The sequence below is a fragment of the Triturus cristatus genome, chromosome 5_2 (genome assembly GCF_964204655.1).
Source record: "Triturus cristatus chromosome 5_2, aTriCri1.1, whole genome shotgun sequence".
NCBI lineage: Eukaryota > Metazoa > Chordata > Amphibia > Caudata > Salamandridae > Triturus > Triturus cristatus.
Window position 1 is genome coordinate 328,466,290 of NC_140588.1, and position 23,867 is coordinate 328,490,156.

The window sequence follows — 23,867 nt, forward strand, 5'->3', positions numbered from 1 at the left end:
ATTCAGCTCTTTGATAACAGTTTTTTGCTCACTGTTCTACATTAGAATTTTAACTTATAAAGAGCTAGCAACAATATGGTCTCTCTGACAAAAGTAGTAGCCCACTGGCGTATTTACATTACATTATATGCACTTTGTGATCTGCACGTTCATTGCAGCAGGCATATTAACCCTCTGCGCTACTTTACGATGAGTAGATACTTCCATTACACAAACGTCTTATCTATTTCCACGAAGTACATTAATCACTGCAGTTATTTTGACATTTTTATTGTTGGCTGAAAATTGGTGGAGGCCAGGAAAGCAGCAGCAGGTGCTTTTAAATCATAATATTGGCGCCCCCTACACGAATTCAGCACCCAGTGCAGTGGCACCGGTGGCACCACCCTAGAGCCTGTGATTGGGTGAGGACAGTATTTACAACCCTCTGGGATTCCCCAAGAGGTCCTCTACCTCCAGAGGTGACTCCTGCACTGATGTTTCTGGCCCCCCTCCCAGGGCTTTAAAAAATATATTTTCTCTCTTTTTTCTTCTAATCCATGTGGGGCCAATCGGCCCATCCTTAAAGTGGGGGACGTATTTTACCTTTTGTTACCCCTAAATTGAGGTTCTTCTCGTAAAGTGAGTTATATAGATATGGTGGGAGAACGAGGGAAGGCAAAATGTCTCGTCACATCTTTGTTGTGGATTTAAAGTTTAATAATTAACAAAAATACAAATATTGAAACTATTTGAATGTAAAATATAAATGTAAAAAAATGTGTTTAACATAAAACTAATACAAAGAAATTTTATTTTATGTTGCTATGTCTATGTTATGAGGATTTGTATAGTTCACTTATCACTCGAAGGGTATCCAGGCACTGGAGTAGACGAGTTAACCGATCAGGCTCCTAATTGAATAGCCAGGTCTTCAGCTTCCTGCGTACCTCGAGTAGGGATGGGGAGGTCCTGATATGGTGTGGAAGATAGTTCCAGGATTTGGCTGCAATGTAGGAGAGGGAGTGTCCTCCTGATTAGCTCCTGCTGATGCAGGGTATTTGAACGAAGTGGAGTGTGGCTGAGGGCAGTTGCCTGGTGGGTTGGTGAGATGGTGGTTGAGGTAGGCAGGTCTGACGTTATGGAGGAATTTGTATGCGCGGGTGAGCAGTTTAAATTGGCATTGCTTCTGGATTGGTAGCAAGTGTAAGTTTCTGAGGTAGGGTATGATGTGTGCACTGCATGTTGAGGATGAGTCTGGCGGGCGACATTATGAGTGGTCTGGAGTCTTTCTATGAGTTTATTCGGAATGCCGACATATAGTGTGTTGCTGTAGTATAGCCTGCTGGTGATGAGTGCCTGGGTGACCGTGCATCTGATGTCAATGTGGAGCCATTGGAATATTTCGCAGAGCATACGAGATGATGAAATGATGTTGAGGTTTGTGGCATGGTCATTGGTGGTGGTTGTGGGTCCCAGGTCTGTAGGCCACCAGGAGGAGTCCCATGTGGAGCTGTTGTCCCCAAAGATCATGACTTCTGTTTCATCGGTGTTGAGTTTTATGCAGTTCTGTTTCATCCAGTTTGGTATATTTGACATGCAGGTGGTGAAGCTGGTCCTGATGGTGTGGTTGAGGGACAGGATGAGCTGAGTGTCATCTGTGTAAGGCACAGTGTTGGTTCAGTGGGATCTTATGACATGGGCGAGTGGCGCCATGTAGAAATTGAAGAGGGTAGGGCTCAGCAATGATCCTGGGTGTTTCCGCCTATGAGGGTCTTAGGTTCGGAAGTGTAGGGTGGGAACCTGACTCATTGGGTCCTGTTGGAGAGAAAGAGACCAGTCATCTCACGTCAGGCCCATGTACACCGAAGATGTGGAGTCTTGTGTTGAGGGTGCTGTGGGAGATTGTCTCAAAGGCTGCGGAGAGGTCGAGTAGTATGCGTGCTGCAGTTTCCCCTTCGTCCATGATGCATCAGTTACTGCAATGAGAGCAGTTTGGTTGCTGCTAAATCCAGACTGTGTGATGTCTTGTCCGTGGTGTTGTTCAAGATAGAAGATTGTTAGCACACTAACTGTTCAAATTTCATTTATTTAAATAATTTAAAAAAATCTATTTGTTTAATTTACAAAATTAATGTTTAAAAACATGTTAAAATCTCACCCTCACTATCATATTATTGTTAATTATTTATTACATTTAATTGCAGTTATGTGTTTAATTATTGTATAATTTTTGTTTGTAGCATTTGTGACTTTAGATACACGTTATGCATCCTCTTTTCAAGTAGTTTTGGGTACAGATGGTTGCAAGTTGTTTTTCTCTGAATAAGTCTTTTGAGACACAAGATGTGTTGAGACTCCTCCCTTGGTTCACAGTTCGCATGGACACTTACTCCATCTTGGATTGTATTTTTCTGCCATCAGGTTCAGATGTACACTGAGAGGCCTCCGAGTTTGTTCTCTTTGCAAGTTTTTGGGGCCCACACAGTTCCCTTTTGACTATGACATTCTGGAAGAAAAAATCACATCTCAACAACTGTCTAGCACTCTACTTCATCAAATAGTTTTGAAGGGCCACCAATCAATGCTCCACGCCTTACTGTGCCCCTCAGGGTCCCTGTGTTCTCCCTCGACCATCGACATAAGAGAATGCAGGCTGAAAGTTTGTGATGGAACGTATAGCAGGCCAAAAGTGAGTGATGGAATGGACACCCTTCCAACACTGCCTCTGGTTCAACTCAAAGTATACCTGGTCGGTTCACCACAAAGTCTGCAACATTGACCCATGCACTACGACAACACCCAGAGTCGTAAGTGCCACACCCGTCTCGGAGACCCACATGACCAAGCTAGGTTTGCATAGACAGTCCCATGCTGAGGCATCAAGCCCTGAGCATGGCCATAAGAGGCTATCATCTCCACAGTCCTCACTGTCTTAGGTCTCCATTCATCAGAGAGGAAAGGCTTTCGAGTCAACTAAGGCTCTGCCCATGGGTTTTGATCCTCACTAGCTGTCGAGCCCAACTAGATCCAAGGGCATCAAGCACCTCCTCTTCTAGTACTAAAGGCCCCATCAGCACCAGAGCCAAAGATCCTTGTAGGGGTGAGGCAGAAGGGACAACAGGATGCACCAGGTACGTTTGTAAACGTTTTTATTTCTCACTTTGTTTTGATCCCTTTTTTAGGGGTTGATCAGTCCAAACAAGAACCTCCAAAACAAAAGAAAGTCATGAAAATAAATGGTAGGTTAGTGTCATCCACGGCTCCTCTGGGTATTTCTGCTTCAGGCTCTCGGGATCTTGTGGCTTCCGGAGTCTCGGGATCTCCTCCTCAAGTCAAAATGCAGGGGAAAGTGAAAAAGAAACAAACAATTCCTGAGGTTACCACAGGGTTATTCTGGTTTCCTTTAGTGAGTGCCACTGTCACCAATGTTGGGATGTGAGGGAGGGGTAAGCGTGAGGGAAAATTGGCACGTTGCAGGGTTTAAAGTAAAATACAGTGAGCAACACACGTGCACTATTCTCCTGTGCCTCCCCACCACCCCTACCAAAACGTCCCTCTCAGCGGTACTCGCCTTAAGCCACGGCAAGTGTTCAGGGCCGTGGTGTAGGGACCCTGGGTGTTTCTTCCCCTCCTGTGGGCCGCCGGGTTTGATTGCAGTGTAGAGTACTCTCTCCTGATTTTCCGCTCCTTCGTTGTCCTCGTCCTTGTCCTTCTCTCTCGGCTCATCTCTCCCGCTCCTCATCTCGTCCTTCTTCCTCTCCGTCTCCTTCTCAATCTTCGTCTTATCCTTCTTCCTCTCCGTCTCCTTCTCACTCTCCTCGACGTCTGTCTCTGTGCCTTTTGTTCCGTCCCCTTCTGATGACGTCAGTGGCCCTTCCTCCAACTTCTCAGCTGACACTAGACCGCTAGCCGTTTCCTGTTTAAATGCTGTGTCGACATTCCCCGTCGGGCACTTCGCCTTGTCTCCGTCTTCTTTACACACCTCCCCTCTCAGGAATGGTCGTTGGGGCCATTCAGTAAAGGGGTGTTGTGATAAATAATCGGCACCTATTTGTTTCGCCCCTGGCATGTGTATTGTCTGGAACGAGAAAGGTTGCAATGCTAGGAACCAGCGAAGGATGCGGGGATTGGTGTCTCTGTTGTTCGCAAGCCAAGTGAGAGGGGCATGATCGGTGAGTACCAGAAACGAGTGGCCTAATAGATAACTCTGTAGGGCCTCTAGGGCCCATTTTATAGCTAGGCACTCTTTTTCGATGGTAGAATAATGCGCCTCTTGGGGAAAGAGCTTTCTGCTAATGAAGAGGTTAGGATTAAGGTAATCAGTGGCGTAAGGCTGATAAAACATAGCTCCCAGACCGACGCCTGAAGCATCGGACTGTAGGACAAATGTTTTATGAAAATCGGGGCAATGTAGTACCGGAGCCGTACAGATGGCCTGTTTCAAGGCGTAAAAGCTGTCCTCTTGTTCAGGGGTCCTGGTGGGTATGCGCAAGGGGTATTTCTTTGTTAGGAGGTCTATAAGGGGGCTAGCCAGGGAGGAGAAGTTTGGGATGAACCTACGGTAGTACCCGAATAACCCCAAAAAGGAGCGTATGTCTCATTTGGTGTTGGGAATAGGGATTGCCCTGATCACTTCCACTTTGTCAACTTGGGGTTTTATAAGACCGTCCTGTATGGTATATCCCAGATATTGTATGGTGTTTGTGGATAGCAGGGATTTCTTGTGGTTTATGGTGAGGCCTGCTGTTTGAATGGCAGAAAATACAGAGGCTAAGTGTTTCAAAACGTCTTCCCATGTCTGGCTGAAGACGACAATATCATCGAGATACGCAGCGGCGTACTCCACATGGGGTTTCATTATCCTGTCCATAAGGCGTTGAAATGTTGCAGGGGCCCGATGTAAACCGAAGGGGAGTACCCTAAATTGATAGAGACCAGAGGGGGTTGAAAATGCGGTCTTCTCCCTGGCTTGTGGGGTTAGGGTTAGGGGATCGGCCAATACCCCTTTGTGAGATCAAGGTTTGACATGTATCTAGCCTTCCCTAATCGTTCTATTAATTCGTCTATGCGGGGCATGGGATAGGTATCAAACTTAGTGATTGCGTTCACTTGCCTGAAGTCTATGCAGAAGCGTAGGCTACCATCGGGCTTGGGCACAATCACCACCGGGGAGCACCAGTTGCTCTGGAATGGCTCTATTATTCGCGACTGTAACATGGCAGACACTTCTCTTTCTACTGCTTCTCTTCGTGCTGCAGGGATACGATAAGGTTTCTGTTTCACAACCTTATTGTCTATTGACACTATATTGTGTTGTACCAGGGAGGTCAAACCGGGGATGGTGGAAAACAGGCCTGGGAAGGTATCCAACAGAGCCAGTAACTGGGTGTTTTGTGTGGGAGACATGATGTTCCCTGTTGGTACTGCTTCTGCTTTGGATTCCTGCGTGGATAATGGAGGGATTTCAATGTGTCTGTCAGTGCTCACTAGGTTTACTGGTGTTCCTTCTTTACTGGACATAAGGGGTTCCTCCCACCTCTTTAGGTACTTCACATGGTAGATTTGTTTACCCCCTGCCCATAGGGGTAATAAGATGCTATATGTTACTGGGGTTACTTTCCTATCAATGACGAAGGGACCCTGCCATTGGGTTAACAACTTGTTCTCGGTGGAGGGTAATAGCAGTAATACTTTATCTCCGGCACTGAACTCTCTTAAACTGCTGTTTCTATCATGGTACATCTTTTGTTTCCCTTGGGCTTCTTCCATATGGTCGTCTACCAGCCCCCATAACTGGATCAACGTGTTTTTTTGGTCTGAGACATATCTCGACAAGGGTTTTCCTTCCTCCCCCTCCCCCTCCCACTGTTCTGCTGCCATATCTAGTATTGATCTGGGTTTCCTCCCGAATAGCAATTCGATAGGCGAGAAGCCAGTAGACCTCTGTTCGTGTGATCGTATTGCGAAGAGGACTAGGGTAGCTTGTGGTTCCAGTCCCTCCCTGAGTCAGAGATGACCTTGCGGAGCATGTTTTTAATGGTCCTATTGTAGCGCTCCACAAGGCCATCCGTTTGTGGGTGGTACACAGAGGTATGGATCCTGTCGATTCCCAGGACTGCACAGATCTGTGCCATAAGGCGGGACATAAAGGGGGTCCCCTGATCTATTAGGATTTCAGACGGGAACCCCACCCTTGAAAAAAGGGTGATCATGGCCTGGGCTATGGTGAAAGTGGTCATGCTCGGCAAAGGAAACGCCTCAGGGTAGCAGCTGGCGTAATCCACTATGACCAGAATATACATGTGTCCTTTGGCGGAGGGGGGTAGAGGCCCCACTAGATCCATACCCACTCTCTTAAACGGGACATCTATTATGGGCAAAGGGGGGCTTTATTTACGCCCCCTGGGTTCACATATTGGCATCGCACACATGCAGCGCAGTGCTATGCCACATCTCTGGCCAGTAGAATCTTTCCAACAAGTACTTCAAGGTGTTTTCCTTTCCATAGTGTCGCCCTCCTGTCTGATTGTGTGCCAGGTGTAGGACGTGCTCACGGAAGGACAAGGGGACTAACAATTGTGCGGTGTTGTGTGTGTTCCCTTTTACAGCCCTTTATAATAGCCCCTTTTTTATAAGGAAATAGGGTCCTACCTGTTCCGGCTCTTGTTCCTGAACATGCTCCCAAGCATGTGAAAGAGTGTTATCCTCCCGCTGGGCTGCATGAAAGCTAACCGGGGTCACCTTATCCAGGTCTGCATGAGAGAAAGGAAAAGCAGGACAGGGTTGTAGTGAGTGGGTAAAACTCCTCTTTGCCCTTCTCCTTTCCTGTCTACTCTTTTTGTCCCTGGTTCGTGTGGACTCGATGTTACTACCATTAAAGGGTGCTTCTTGTAACCAGGCTCTAGAGACCCCCTTGGTTACGTTTAGCTATTGTTCGAATTTGGGGTGATCTGTACCGATGATGACAGCTTTAGGTAAGTATGGTATGACACCCACCTTCCGTAGGTGGGGATTGTTCTCTATATCTAACAGGACTTCGACCACTGGATACATTTTGGTGTCCCCATACATGTGTGTGACGCTCACTTGTTCCTTCTCCCTCATCTGTGGTCGGGAAACCAACACATTGTCTACCACTGTTACATGACACCCAGTGTCCAATAGGGCCTGCTGTCTTTTTCCATTCAGGAGAACTTCCTTCCTATATTGTTGTTGTCCCTTCCCTGTCACATATATCCTCTCCCTGGAGTATCCTATCTCCATGGGTTCGGCGGTGGGTGTTCGATGGGGGCAATTGCCTGGCAGTATGCCCCCACTCTGCATAATTATGACATTGGAGACCTTGTCCGCTAGGTGTGGGGGAGGGAAGGGTGCTTTTCGGTGGCATACAGGGAGTCATTTGGGATTTAGGTTCTGGTTGGGCTGTGTTTCTCGGGGGGTTGAATGGGGGTCGTGGAGTGCCTGCCCTGAAATCCGGCGACCTGTGAAAGGCGCAGGCTAGTTCAACTGCCGTTGTGTAGGTTAGGTTGGAGTGCTGTTTGACCCACAAACGGGTATTTGAAGGCAGGGCGTCCAGGAATTGTTCTAGACACACCTTCTCGGTGAGCTCCTCTGAACTGGATATATGGGGTGTCAACCACCGATTACCCAGATCCCGGATCCGGTAATAGAGGGGGCGTAGATTATCTCCCGAAGTCCATTTTTCTTTTCTAAACTTTGTTCTATAGTATTCCTGGTCACAACCTAGGCGTTCCAGAATGGCCCTTTTTACATCCTCATAAGCAGAGGTACCAGCCGGGTTGGCCGCTTGGTAGGAGGCATGGAGATCTCCGGACAGGATAGGGGCTATGTACTGGCCCCACTTCTCTTGGGGCCACACCACTGTGATTGCCCCTCTCTCGAAATTGATAAAGAAATAGTCCGGATCATCCCCGTCCTGGTATTTTTGTAGGAGAGATCCCGGGACATTAGGCCACACCCTCATGCTCACAATGGCGTCGGTGAGCCACAGGATTCCTGTGCCTTGTACTTGTTGGTTGGCCTGTTCCTTTAAGGCTTCCTGTAGGACTTCCCGGTCCCTCTGAGCAGTTTGTGCTTGTTGCTCAAGCACCAGTTCCAAGTGCCTCTGCCCTTCAGCTAGCTGGGCTATTATGCCCTCTATAGGCATGTGTTGTGTCATGGTTTGACACAGAGGACTGTAAATCCCACTTGTGACACCACTTTGTAGGGGTGAGGCAGAAAGGACCACGGGATGCACCAGGTAAGTTTGTAAACGTTTTTATTTCTCACTTTGTTTTGATCCCTTTTTTAGGGGTTGAGCAGCCCAAACAAGAGCGTCCAACACAAAAGAAAGTCATGAAAATGAAAAGAAATGTTAGGATAGTGTCATCCATGGCTCCTCTGGGTATTTCTGCTTCAGGCTCTCGGGATCTTGTGGCCTCTGGAGTCACGGGGTCTCCTCCTCGAGTCAAAATGCACGGGAAAGGGAAAACTAAACAAACAATTCCTGAGGTTACCATATGGTTATTCTGGTTTCCTTTAGTGAGTGCCACCGTTACCAATGTTGGGATGTGAGGAAGGGGGAAGCGTGAGGGAAAATCGGTGCGGTGCAGGGTTTAAAGAAAAATACAACGAGCAACACACGTGCACTATTCTCCCGTGCCTCCCCACCACCCCCACCAAAATGTCCATCTCAGCGGTACTCGCCTTAAGCCACAGCCCGTGTCCAGGACTGTGGCGTAGGGACCCGGGGCGTTCTCCCCCTCCTGTGGGCTGCCGGGTTTGATGGCAGTGTAGAGTACTCTCTCCTGAGTCTCCGCTCCTTCGTTGTCCTCATCCTTGTCCTCCTCTCTCGGCTCGTCTCTCCCGCTCCTCGCCTCGTCCTTCTTCCTCTCCATCTCCTTCTTGCTCTTCCTCTGTTCCTTCTTCCTCTCCGTCTCCATCTCGCTCTTCATCTCGTCCTTGTTCCTCTCCGTCTCCTTCTCGCTCTCCTCGACGTCTGTCTCTGTGCCTTTTGTTCCGTCCCCTTCTGATGACGTCAAGGACCCTTCCTCTGACTTCTCGGCTGGCACTAGACCGCTAACCATTTCCTGTTTAGATGCTGTGTCAACATTCCCCGTCGGGCACTTCCGGTACGCCTCGTCTCCATCTTCCTTACACTCCTGTTGATGCCAAAAATCCCAACAACGCCAGAGAGCCCATCAACACCGAAAGCAGCATTGACAGCCGGATCTGAGAAACTGGAGGCACTGACTCTGCATTAACTCTAGAAGGAACCTGAAACCGGCAGAAGCTTCTATTCATTCACCCTTTCACCTGGAATATCAGTGAAAACATCTCTGCTAAAGCCATTGGACACACTTTCATTGAAGAAAATCTTCCTTGGATGTCCCTTCAGAGCTTTCACAGAGAAAACAAAGGGACAGGGGCATTAACCCTCTCCCATTTGTTCTAACCTCCACCTCCTCTGCCTCCTCCACCTGTACCACCAACTCCACCACCTCTACCAACCTGCTCCAACACACTACCTCCTCTCCCTTCTCCATAGTTACCTGAGGGGTCCCCAGCTTTTTGGATCCAGGCAGTCCATGTGATCTTACTGACCCATATGACCAGTCTTTGTACCCAGCACCCACTGATGAACCCTGGGAAACTATAATACCGACCACTTGGGCGACACTGATATGGACCACTACACGGTTAGAGCATCCACGCCGGATGATACCACAGCCTTCTATAAGGTCATTCAGGGAGCATTCCTGCAACTCTTCACAGAGAAGGCAGGAACTCTAGTGCACATGTATCATGGAAGAATACAAACCGCAGATACCTTTCAACAATTAGGGACCAAACAGGCCTATAACTACAAAATTCCACAGGTCACCTATCTTTCAAAGTGTGGCCTTTTCATTAATTGAAGGCTTGATCATTGCTTATGCTATCAGCTACACTAATATTTCTATGTGAGGTTGAATCCACATCTTTGGTCCTGATAAACACCCTTTGTTTATTAAGTCTATGTATTTATGGGTCAAAATGTGGGCACAATAACATTTTTGCATGGATATTGTGAAATATGACTAGCAAAACCACGATTAGAAGTGTTGGCTAAACATCAATAAATGGGAAAAAATCTTTACAACGCAGTCATTACATCGCACTACCTTTACATAGCAGTCATTACATCGCAACATCCTTTACATCGCATGTCATTACAACGCAGCCATTACATTGCATGTCACTACAACGCATGTCATTACAACGCATGTCACTACAACGCAGGCATTACATCGCAAGTCATTACAACGCATACCATTACAACGCATAGTACCCTTACACAATCCAACACTTACCTTACTGTTGCACTCACTGGAGTTAGAATAGTAATTTTTACCCTTACACTATCCAACACTTACCCTACTGTTGCACTCACTGGAGTTAGAATAGTAATTTTTACCCCTACACTATCCAACACTTAACCTACTGTTGCACTCACTGGAGTTAGAATAGTAATTATTAACCCTATACTATCCAACACTTACCTTAAATGCGATGTAATGGTATGCATTGTAATGGTATGCGTTGTAAAGGTATAATGCGATGTAATGGAATGCGTTGTAAAGGTAGTTTCTGAAAATGCGATGTAATGGCATGCTATGTAAAAGAATGCGTTGTAAAGTATGTTGCAATGTAAAAACTGCGTTGTAAAGGCATGCATTGTAAATGTATGCCTTTTAACGTCATACATTCTCAATAAATATGTATTTATATACCAAGCTGGATTTCCTGTTGTATCTATTTATAGACAATCCTTTATCACCTATAACAAGCACCACACCGCAACACCTTTAGTTTTCACAGGAACACCATTATGTATGCAAATGAGTATACTTGTCAGGATTTATGCTTTCGTATAAATTTCATCAGTATCAAGAAACAAAAGAATTCAGGTTTGAAATTTATTTAGTTCAATGACCCCGAGGTGACTGGTTCAAATCACAGATAACATTGTTCTGTCCGATAAGGGGAGCAACAAAATCAAGACTGAAGGCAAGAGGCTGGTCGTAGCAGCAACAACTCACTGGTGCATAGCCAATTCTTTTGGACTCCTTTCCACGTACAACACATCCCAATTGAAGGAGATGTAGGAACTTTTAAAATACCTCCCAGAGAAGCAAAAGTAGGCAATAGTTCCAAGTGCAAGACCATCTTGAACACTCGTCTCTCCCGCTCCTCGCCTCGTCCTTCTTCCTCTCCATCTCCTTCTTGCTCTTCCTCTGTTCCTTCTTCCTCTCCGTCTCCATCTCGCTCTTCATCTCGTCCTTGTTCCTCTCCGTCTCCTTCTCGCTCTCCTCGACGTCTGTCTCTGTGCCTTTTGTTCCGTCCCCTTCTGATGACGTCAAGGACCCTTCCTCTGACTTCTCGGCTGGCACTAGACCGCTAACCATTTCCTGTTTAGATGCTGTGTCAACATTCCCCGTCGGGCACTTCCGGTACGCCTCGTCTCCATCTTCCTTACACTCCTGTTGATGCCAAAAATCCCAACAACGCCAGAGAGCCCATCAACACCGAAAGCAGCATTGACAGCCGGATCTGAGAAACTGGAGGCACTGACTCTGCATTAACTCTAGAAGGAACCTGAAACCGGCAGAAGCTTCTATTCATTCACCCTTTCACCTGGAATATCAGTGAAAACATCTCTGCTAAAGCCATTGGACACACTTTCATTGAAGAAAATCTTCCTTGGATGTCCCTTCAGAGCTTTCACAGAGAAAACAAAGGGACAGGGGCATTAACCCTCTCCCATTTGTTCTAACCTCCACCTCCTCTGCCTCCTCCACCTGTACCACCAACTCCACCACCTCTACCAACCTGCTCCAACACACTACCTCCTCTCCCTTCTCCATAGTTACCTGAGGGGTCCCCAGCTTTTTGGATCCAGGCAGTCCATGTGATCTTACTGACCCATATGACCAGTCTTTGTACCCAGCACCCACTGATGAACCCTGGGAAACTATAATACCGACCACTTGGGCGACACTGATATGGACCACTACACGGTTAGAGCATCCACGCCGGATGATACCACAGCCTTCTATAAGGTCATTCAGGGAGCATTCCTGCAACTCTTCACAGAGAAGGCAGGAACTCTAGTGCACATGTATCATGGAAGAATACAAACCGCAGATACCTTTCAACAATTAGGGACCAAACAGGCCTATAACTACAAAATTCCACAGGTCACCTATCTTTCAAAGTGTGGCCTTTTCATTAATTGAAGGCTTGATCATTGCTTATGCTATCAGCTACACTAATATTTCTATGTGAGGTTGAATCCACATCTTTGGTCCTGATAAACACCCTTTGTTTATTAAGTCTATGTATTTATGGGTCAAAATGTGGGCACAATAACATTTTTGCATGGATATTGTGAAATATGACTAGCAAAACCACGATTAGAAGTGTTGGCTAAACATCAATAAATGGGAAAAAATCTTTACAACGCAGTCATTACATCGCACTACCTTTACATAGCAGTCATTACATCGCAACATCCTTTACATCGCATGTCATTACAACGCAGCCATTACATTGCATGTCACTACAACGCATGTCATTACAACGCATGTCACTACAACGCAGGCATTACATCGCAAGTCATTACAACGCATACCATTACAACGCATAGTACCCTTACACAATCCAACACTTACCTTACTGTTGCACTCACTGGAGTTAGAATAGTAATTTTTACCCTTACACTATCCAACACTTACCCTACTGTTGCACTCACTGGAGTTAGAATAGTAATTTTTACCCCTACACTATCCAACACTTACCCTACTGTTGCACTCACTGGAGTTAGAATAGTAATTATTAACCCTATACTATCCAACACTTACCTTAAATGCGATGTAATGGTATGCATTGTAATGGTATGCGTTGTAAAGGTATAATGCGATGTAATGGAATGCGTTGTAAAGGTAGTTTCTGAAAATGCGATGTAATGGCATGCTATGTAAAAGAATGCGTTGTAAAGTATGTTGCAATGTAAAAACTGCGTTGTAAAGGCATGCATTGTAAATGTATGCCTTTTAACGTCATACATTCTCAATAAATATGTATTTATATACCAAGCTGGATTTCCTGTTGTATCTATTTATAGACAATCCTTTATCACCTATAACAAGCACCACACCGCAACACCTTTAGTTTTCACAGGAACACCATTATGTATGCAAATGAGTATACTTGTCAGGATTTATGCTTTCGTATAAATTTCATCAGTATCAAGAAACAAAAGAATTCAGGTTTGAAATTTATTTAGTTCAATGACCCCGAGGTGACTGGTTCAAATCACAGATAACATTGTTCTGTCCGATAAGGGGAGCAACAAAATCAAGACTGAAGGCAAGAGGCTGGTCGTAGCAGCAACAACTCACTGGTGCATAGCCAATTCTTTTGGACTCCTTTCCACGTACAACACATCCCAATTGAAGGAGATGTAGGAACTTTTAAAATACCTCCCAGAGAAGCAAAAGTAGGCAATAGTTCCAAGTGCAAGACCATCTTGAACACCAGCACACTCAACACAGCAGACACAGCTTCCAAGGGCATTAACACCAATGTCTGCCTCAGATGAAACGCCTGGTTTGGCAACTCCGGGTTCAAACCCCAAATCCAGGAGTATCTCGTCAACCTCTTGTTCATTATGAAACATCTCATTAAGTCACAGGTTGACAAAAGCCTAGAAAACATTAAAAAAGAGTACAGAGATTGGCAAGTTTATGAGTGCCCTGCAAACTCATACCATAAGAGGTTCCTTTCGCAAGCAAGAGCCTATAGGAGAAGCCAGGCCACTTCAACAGACCAGCCACAATCTTATCAGAGACAACAGCACACAAACCACCAGAAAGCCAGCAGGGGTTACACCAAGGTTGCGCACACAGTATAACAGAGAGAAGAGAAGAAGTGTCGTCAGTAATGGAGTTTCCACATCTAAGCAGTGACTTGCCTCACCTGACCCACCCAATCACATGTCACCTGTCAGGGAAAAATACAAGCTATCCTCTCTCGCTCGGAGCAAATCACTGTAGATTTTAGCAGTGGTTCACTATGGCTACTGCTTAAAACTCCTCACAACCCCTCTCAACATCCCATCCCGCAAACATCCTCTGCAGAGACCATCTCCACCTTCTTGAGGAAGAGATGCTAGCACTAGTCCAGAAAGGGGCAATAAAGAGTGTATCCACATTTTTAGAGAAAGGGTATCTACTCTCTTTACTTCCTCATTCCCCAAAAGGATGGTTTGCTCAGGTCTCTCCTGAACCTCAGGCCCAAAAACAAATACATCCTGTCTGAACATTTCCATATGAAGACATCAACCCTCTGCTCCGATGAGGCAAATACATGACAGTGCTCAAACAGAAGGAGGCCTTCTTTCACATACCTAGACCAAACCTTTGTTTTGTGGTAAGTGGACATCACTTTGAATTCAAAGTGCTTCTTTTTGGAGTCACTGTGGTTTCATGGGTGTTCCTGAAGTGCCTAGCAGTAGTGGCTGCCCATTTGCAAAGCAGGGGCACTTACATATTCTCCTTTCTTGACAATTGGCTGATCAAAAGCTGCCAGAGACATCAGTGCTTAGCTCACAGTCAAGCAGCAATTTCCCTGTCCACAGCTTGGGATGCCACCAAATCCCAAATCTAACCACAACAGATAAACCTTTCCTGGGTTCTGTGCTGATCGCAGTTACAGGGAAAGCCTACCCCAAACAACAGGGTGTATTGACATTTCAGCTGCTGCTGCCTCTTTTTCAGCCCATTCATCAGCTGACGATCAGAACCGTCATGCACCTTTAGGGACGATGGCTTTGTGCTTTTCTATCATACTTCATTCCAAGCTCCACATGCCCCCCTACAAGAGTTCCTCGCAAGGCAGTGGTCACAGTCAGAGGGCCACTTGAAAGATCTAATGTTGGTAAACACTAGCACTCACAGCTCTCTGCATTGGTGGAACAGCGGCAACTTGCTGGAGGGCAGGTGTTTGTCAGATCCGATTCCACAGGTGACCATTACCATTAACACCTCCCTCAATGGCTGGGGACGGGGTAGCATCTCAATGCCATGATCATACAGTGGGTGTGGGCCCATCAATTGCCTAGAACTGCTGGTCATTCTCCTAGCACTGAAGGCCTTCTTTCAGGTCATTAGAGGGAAAGTACTCCTGATAAAGCCTGACAACATGACTGCCATGGAGTACCTGCAGAAATATATTGGGCGATCTGCCACATCATACAACTCTTAGTGGAATATCTTCTCAAAGTGGACAACTTTGTAGACTTGCTCATCAGGACACATCAACAAATCCATGAGTATGAACTCCACCTGTAAGGCTTACACAGGTACTTCTAGTGTTGGAGAACCCTGCCTATAGACCTGTTCACCTCCCATGGAAATGTAAAACTCCCAGACTTTGCCTGCAGCTACCCTCACCCACAGTCCATGGGCAAAGCACTATGATTTAACAGGCCATGGATTTTTGCCTTCAAGTTTTCTCCTCTCCCACTTCACCCATACATGGAGAGGAAGATGAGACAATCATCCCTGATGCTCATCCTTTTGACTTCCATGTGGGCTAGGCAGCTGTGGCACACCATGTTCCTGGAGAGGTGTGGTGCAGCGGCCAGAGCAGCTGACTCAGGAGCGTGGGGCTCACGGTTCGAACATGGCACCCGCGGCAGCTCAGCTCAGGACCAAGTGACTGGGCAATAGGTCACTTAGTCTCCCCTATGCCCCCAGCGCCTTGAAACCTTAAGGGGTGATATGTTTGCGCTTTACAAATATGGATTATTATAGATGCACATCAGCCCCCATCAATCTGCTGCTCAGGTTGGACCTTCTCACACTAAGACACAACCAGTCCACACACCCAGAACCCAGAGAGCTCAACCTTGCGATCTGGCACCTGAGGTCCTAGAACGTAAACATAACCCAGGAATGCATTACCATTCTGCAGGAAGTGCACAGGTCCGTTGCACAGTCCTGTTATGCAGCAAAGTGGAATGGGTTTGCCCACTACTGCATTTCCAAAGCCCTTAGCCCCCAAAGGGCTAAAGTCCAGGGCATTCTCTGTTATCTCTTACATCTGCAGTAGTCAGGACTCTCCTACATATCAGTATGCCTGCTTACCGTAGCAGCTTACGTGAAAAAGAGGGAACAACGATTCCGCTTTAGGATTCCAGTAGTCAGGGCTTTCATAGAGGGTCATACTCCCCAGAATACCTCCTACCCCTGTATGGGCCACCTTTGAACCCTTACACTTATGCCCTGGGCAGTTCCTTTCCTGGACGGGGCCTTTATAGTAGCCTTTACTTACCGCAGATGGATTAGCGAGCACAAGCACTCAACTTGTAAGAATCATTCATTCAGGTTCTTCCCAAGGTGGTTTCACCTTTTCACTTCTGTCAGGCAATAGAGCTTCCAGTCTTCTTCATCAGCCAGATTCAGTATCTAAGAGAGCTCTAAACATGTTAGATGTTAAAAGAGGTCTTATGTATTACATAGACAGGACCAGGCCTTGTCTCAAGTCTGACTTTCCCTTTGTAGCCTTTGCCAAACCTCTCATGGGTCATCCCATCTCTAAGGTAGGTCTAGCAAGACAGATAGTTAAGTTCATCCAAACCTGCTATCACAAAGCTAAGAGAGGCGTACTTGTTTTGCAAGGATGCACTCCACCCATAAAAAAGTGCAACCATGGCTTTCATAGGCAACATCCAGCTAACTAACATTTGCAAAGCGGCAGCCACCTGGTCAACACCTCACACTTTAAAAAAGAATTAATAATCAGACATCTTAGTCCACCAGCAAGCTGTGGTTGGCCAGATGGTTTTAAGAATTATGTTCCATACCTCTGCATCTTCTACTCACTAACCATCTCTTATGGCGGCCATTGTTTTTTTACAGTTGATGTGGAACATTTTTATCTACAGCCACACATGCTACAAATGAAAAGTGCTACCCTGAAGCGTCTATAGCATGTACTGCTATAGATTCACATGTGCCCTCCTACCTTCTGATAAGTTTGTGATGATTGCAGATCACGTCCTCTATTACCCATTACACACTCAACACCCGAAACGTCCCCACTAAAGCTACGCCTCTGTTTGTCACCTTTATTGATGCCCACTGGCAGCCTTCGTCAGATCTTCTGATCTGGTGATTTATACGCAGGCCCTTGAAATTCTAACATTGCTAGGTGAATAGTCAGTGGTCGTTCACAGATGGGTAATCATTAATTAGTGTTAACAATGAAACTGGATGAAGCTTACAATGTCAAGTTGTAGGAAGGGATAATAGTGACAAATAATGAAACTATAAAAGTGACCTTTGACTTGTGGACCTTGGCAGCTCTCCACTATTTCACAGAAAATGTTCATTTCTTAGAGGGTCTCTGACTTTCCCTGACCTACAGGTCGGTGCAGTTGCATGAACCAACTTGTACTCTTGGGAGTCCTGTTCACAAAGTACATTTTGTAGTATGTCTTCTAGTTCTACAGTAGTACTAAATGCTAGTTACTAACCTACAGACGGAGACCTTCACCTCTCCTATCTTTTCTGTGCAGATATCTCTGCCACCGTGATGGAGATTTTCGCACACATGTATGTGTACAATTTAGGTGTAACTGTGGGAGGGACCGAGAAGCGGTAAGAAAAGCAGTAATTTCTACTTCTAAAGTGCAAGGGTTGAGGGAAATGCATGGAGGGGTTTAGGGAGGGACATGCTAATACAAACATACATCCACAAAAGAGTAGAACCATTGCGATTCACAAACTACACTTCTACATTTACAGCCCTAGAGGCCACAAAACAGATGTAAATTTACCAGCCCAGCCTTGGAGTAAGTTTAGCACCAAACATGGCTACTCATAGGTACTGCAACACACTCCCATAGAAAATAATCTTCCCATAGGAATTGTTTTAAAATAATTGAATTTTTGAGTTATAAATGAAATATGTACATAGTTGTTTGAGTGTTAAAAAATTATACAACTTGATTTTTTAAATGTTATTTTAAAAAGCAATATTTAATTTAGTTAAAACAAAACATTAAATTATATTTTTAAACTTCTATTAAAAATAAAAGGAAAACAATAACATCTGTTCATAGAGCGTAGTGCTGTAGATGCACATGGTATGCATACTCCTGGCAACTAGTCTTGGGCTCAGACATTTGCAAGCTGTTTTTCTTCGAAGAAGTCTTTCGAGTCACAAGATGTGATGTGTCTCCTTTCTTGGCTCACGTTGTACATTGGCACTGACCCCACTAAAACTGTATTCTTTAGTAAATAGTTGGGTAAAAGGGCTTTCAGTCGGGTATGATGAAGTGTCTTTCGGATTTCACCTGGGGTTTTTACATGCCCACACTGACAAAAACACACACACACACACACACTCTTGCTTGTCTTTGTTTTGAAGGCCTTAAAAAGCAACATTTTCCAAACTAATCAACATTTTTTAAATGCCACTAACAAAACCCCCTACTCTCTCTTTTCACTGCCTCTTAATCCCCCCTCATGTCTTGCTTCTCATATAATGTGTTATAACAAAATATCCCAGCATCACTGTTGGTAAAAATCTGATGCTCGCAAACCTCCAATCTTACTGACCAAGCTACACCTCTGGTGACAAGGAGATGAAGCATTGGTCAGCTTTGAAGTACATCAGCTGTCAGTGCCACCAAAAAGTCGTAGGTTGCGTAAAATCAGGAAAGAAGTGCAGCTCTCCAATACAACATACATAATACAAATAAGATGCAGGATGGTGTTGAAAACAGATGGCAGACTCAGCAGAATCAAGGCTGGACACCGCTGTAATCTTCGGCAATACCCACGTAATCCATTAAAGAGTTTGAGACCAAATATTCATGGAGTTATTTTTCACAAGTTCATGAACGTGTTCATTGATTACCTTTTCAAGAGAGATCGCCAAAGCCTGCACACTGGACACAAATGAAAAATTGACAGGGCCAGTGGGATCCTGCTATTGTCTTTAAAAAGTGGGGTCACCATTTTCTGTTTGAGTTCACTTCGAAAGATCTTTTCACCCTCGACTAATAACAACGTTTCCTCTAATTACACAGCAAACTTCATTGCTCACATTAAGATACTTGAATGCAATTTTGAAAGGTGTACAGAACATCCCTACTTGTCGCACACCCATTAAGGTGAATGCCATAGCACAATTATATTCTTTTCAAAACACACCTATATTTCTAACTCAGATCCAACCCACACCTAGTCTTAACTTGTCTGTTGGACGGAGATGAAGTCCATGGTAGGCTGAGGACACTGTGCTGTTTACAATATTAATTGGGTATTGTATTTTTATGAAATCATTTTTATTGGCATTTTCTTTAATTAAGTACATCACATCAGTATTGGTGGCATTGACATAAAAAGATTTATCACATTCATTTTACACCTTGACATGAGGCCGAATAACATTGTGGTCTATAGCCTCCCGTACAGTCCCAGAACTGGTGATATTTCTAAGGAGCGAGTGGTGAGGCAGTATCAGCATTCATGTAAGGCAGTCTGTGTTGTGTGTTGGGATGTGAGGCGTACTCTCTCTATTAGCACTATATCGTAGGGGTTGTTTCGTGCCAGGAGTAATATGAACTTAAACGAACCCGGGAGGTAGAACTGGGATACACTGTGTCGTATATTGCTCCATTCGGTGGTATCCGCCTGAGTGTTGCAGTATGGTATGGTGGCTAGTTAGGCATGTGCAGGTGAGGGGGGGAGTTTCGGGGTCGCACACGCAGTAGTGTATCTATGGCCTGCTTGTGGTTGCCAGTTGTGACCCGCCGGGCATCTGGCCCCTCCGAGAGTCAGCTTGAGTTGCTGCAGGGGTCGTGTGTGCCATAGGAGAACTGGTAGTTTGATGCCCCGGCGTCGTCAGTGTTTCCTGAATGAAGGAATGGAGTATCATGGCCCATGGCATAGAAATTGGGTGCTTATGGGTTCCCTTAACCTCCTCTGTACGGAGCACTTCCTCCTCTGCTGTGCACATTTCCCGACTGCTCCCACCCATACTGCTAGAGGGGGACCCCCCGGTGCTTTCCAATGCATAGTTATGCATCGCTTAGCCCACAGGTCTTCAAACTGTGGGGCGCGCCCCCCTGGGGGGGCGTGGATGAGATCCCAGGGGGGCGCGAAGGCCTCTGCAAGCACATGTAAATGAAGACGCTTGGAAGTGCAGCGATGTTTATTTGCTGCATTTCCAGGCTGTCTTCATTTACTCCAAAGCCCTCAGAGTGCCGTGGGGCCAGAGGTCAGTGGGTGTGCTGCTTGGGGCTCGGATGGGCAGTGTCTGGAGTATTATTAAGACTCCAGCAGCCCCGGTTTTCACAGGTCTTTAAAGACCATTTGCATACCTTTGGAAACTGGTTACGGAGGCTGTTTATTTTTTTCTTTTTCCAGTACCCCCTGGACCCCAACTCTGCCTATTCCTCCTTACATTTGTATTCTAAATATACTGCTGTAGTGTGAAAATGCATTTCATGAAAAGGAATATAAAAAAAAGGGTTGCCAATAGAAAAAATGCCAGCCATGTATGTTTAAAGAGCCTGCAATGACCTTGCTTTGACACTAAATAGGGTCTTAAATAAAAAACGTATGTATTCATTTGTAATTTAACTTTCTGTCTGTTCCTTTTATTTTTAGTCATGAAACATTCAGACAGCCCTAGAACACATTTAAAAGTGCTTTATGGTTGCTTTTCGAAGTACGCACAGATAAGTGCTGAAAATATCTGCAACTTCAAAATAATGAGCTGGCAACCCTAATCATAAGACTGGAAGTTTGTTGCAGGATCAGCACATTATTTATTTCCTTCACCCTCGATTCCCTGATTTAATTCCATAGTAGCAATAGTTTAACTTATCTCTGAAACCCTACGCCCCGTCAATAACATGCTGATTAACTTCAAGTGTCTGGGAATTCATCCTGCATTCAGACAACTCACTCCTCATTCTCAACCTTCACTTTCACACTCACCCTGCACTCACAGCGCATAGTTATGGTTTTCCCGCATTTGCCACAAAATCCATCGTCTGCTGTATAATTTGCAGATTGAAAAATGCAGCAACACATGTTACCTCACAGTGGAAGGCCCTTTCTGAAGGTTGACTGGTCACCTTTCTGTTGCTTATTGCTATATGTGGGTGTAAATGTGGTACTTATGAGGGGCAATAAAGGCCAGGACAATGTTAACAGGTGTAAAAATAGCAAAATAATGATGCTTGGGGCTATAACAAAATATGCAGCATAATTTGCCTTTGCTTGCTGCAGAATTTAGTCAACCATGCTGCATAATTTGGTCTTCTCCTGCCGCATAATTTCAATGGCCCTGTTTATAGTGCTATGAGGTCCCAGCCTGTGGCAGAAAGTACTGTGAATATGTAAGTCATTATTTTAAAACAGTATTTACATACTCTAAGCTAGGCTGCTGCAACAGGATACAGTGATTGAGATAAAACAAGTTCTTACAAAACATACTTTTTAGTAATAAGGAATAAAACTGTATCAAATGCAGACATTTTTGTAAGTGTCTCCGCTATTCCAGATCCCAGCTGATAACTCCTTTACATTACATCTTAAAAAGAATAGATCTTTGCCACCATAAAACTTTAAGCAGATCCACTGGAATTATTCAGCAGAAGAGGACAACATTATGCGGAAGGTTTAACTAAACTATGCAGCAAGAAAAGGTACATTATGCAGCACAATGCGCCACATTTTCTGGTTAGCATTACTTCATTATTTTGTCATTTTAACTCATGGTAACACTGTCAGGGGAAATATTTCACCTCATTAGCACCCAAATACAGCAGTAAGCAACTACAAGATTACCAGTCAATCTTTGCAAAGGGCCTTCCACTGCTCCAGAACACTTTGTCACGCTTTAAGAAACTTTTGTTCCGTTTGAGCTAGAATCAAGATTTTTTTGTTGAAATCTGCAGATTATGTAACAAATGCAGTACACAATAATTATGTGGAAAACGCTGCTGCAGAAACTCAAAATTCCATGGTTTCTTTTTTAACTTTCTGCACTACCACCCACGCTTCAATTTCAGGCAGAGGCATCTCAAAGTCAGTATTAACCATTCAGGGGCAGTTTTTTGTGAAAGCTGAGTCCATGGGGTAGCAGGTAGAAGGCCAGCAGGGTTGCATTCAGATGCAGAGCCCTAATCCTCTCAATCCCTGGGGGCCTCACAGTAATGGTCTAGGAGACAGAGGAAAGGAGCGAGAATCATAGATATTGTCAAAGAGAAGGCCCAGAATAGGGAGCACTGTATGCGGACTCAATTTTTTGTTTACAAATGGCCAGAGACCGCTTCTTCAGCGAGATACCCCAAAGAAGGGGACAATATAAGTGGTTTTTTTTTTAAAGGTGCATTCATTAGTGAAGCTGGTACTGCTGCCAAGTGTGCAAGTGGCCACTGCCGGTTATCATAAAGAAGCAGATGCAGCAGGACTGGGGTCCAGGGATTTGGGGGGGCCCACTGCATCACAATTATGACTGTCTACCTTTAAAAAAGGGGCATCAGAGCTTATTGTCCTTTCAAGCATTAGGACAGAGGTGATGATCCATCATGGAGGGGAAGAGATAAAAAAGGCAAAGGAGATAGCCTGCTACTCAGGACTGCAGTTATCATTAATGCAGCAGGTATAGTTGCATTGGGGTAAAGAGTGTGAGGGGCTCACAACACCCCAATTATGGGGAGCAGTTTGTTTGGGATAATATCTGTTTTTGTTTGATGCATTTGCTGTTTTATAAGTCTCATATTTGGTGCAGTTCATAAGCTATGGAAAAAGTATTCCTGAAATCATCTCATAAGCCCCGCTCCCTGCACGCAGCCAAGTCCCTCCCGCTCCCCCAATCCTTGTCATAAAGTTTTGGAGGGGGGCCTGACCTCAAAACATTTTGCTTAGGGGGGCTCAGACTAAAAAAGTTTGAAGACCTCTGGCTTAGCCAGTAGGAGCACCAAGGACGCAAAGCGCGTTTCCACCTTCATGTTTTTGCGGCGTTTGCAGATTCCAAGAGCACTAGCCTCCCATGTGTGTAGGTCTGGGATTCCCGTGACTGTCCTGAGAGTGGTATGAATTGTGTCCCAGTTGCTGCGGAGCGTTGGACAATCCCAAAGCATGTGCTGGAGTGAGGCATTGGGATTAAATGGGTATTGTATAGGTGCATAATTTCCTACTTAGGAGAAATAATGCTCCTTGGTCATATACCAGACCCTGAAGTATTGAAATAGTTAACACATTTCTTTTGTAAAGGTCCATAAAACCTTGAGTTTATAGGCAGTATATTTCAAAACAGAATTGTTTGGAACCCTTAAAAACTGAATTTTTGGTGAAACACCCATGCTTTTAACTGGTGGTTATGACCCTGTTTTGATGTCCCACAAAACACTCATATTCCCCTTTATCCACTACAAGTGGGACTGACTTGCTGTGCTTGATTGTTCATTGCAGATGACCCAGGACAGAGTTGGTCAATCTTGTGTATGTGGCTACCCATGTAAAAATGTAGTTAAAAAATGCTCAAAGTTATTGTAAGTAATAACCTTGTTGTTGGATTTGGTTGTAATGAACTCAACTATTTGATAGATAAAATGCTGCATTTCAAACAACATATGAATAAGTGACAGCGGGCCAAATGTACGAAGCATTTTCACAGGTGAAAATGGCTCAATTCGCAGAAAAGGACCATTTGTGACTGCAAAAATGCTTTTTTTATGTTCAAACTGCAATTTTATAGAATCTCAATTTGGGTTTACCAATCGGTATTTGGAAGGGGAGTGTTTAGGGCATCTC

The 23,867-nt window shown here is 45.0% G+C and overlaps 1 protein-coding gene across 1 annotated transcript in view; it reads left to right on the forward strand.

Moving 5' to 3' along the window:
* CAP2 (cyclase associated actin cytoskeleton regulatory protein 2) overlaps positions 1–23,867 on the forward strand; it is a 472,201-nt gene that overhangs the window by 354,538 nt on the left and 93,796 nt on the right. The window lies entirely within an intron of this gene.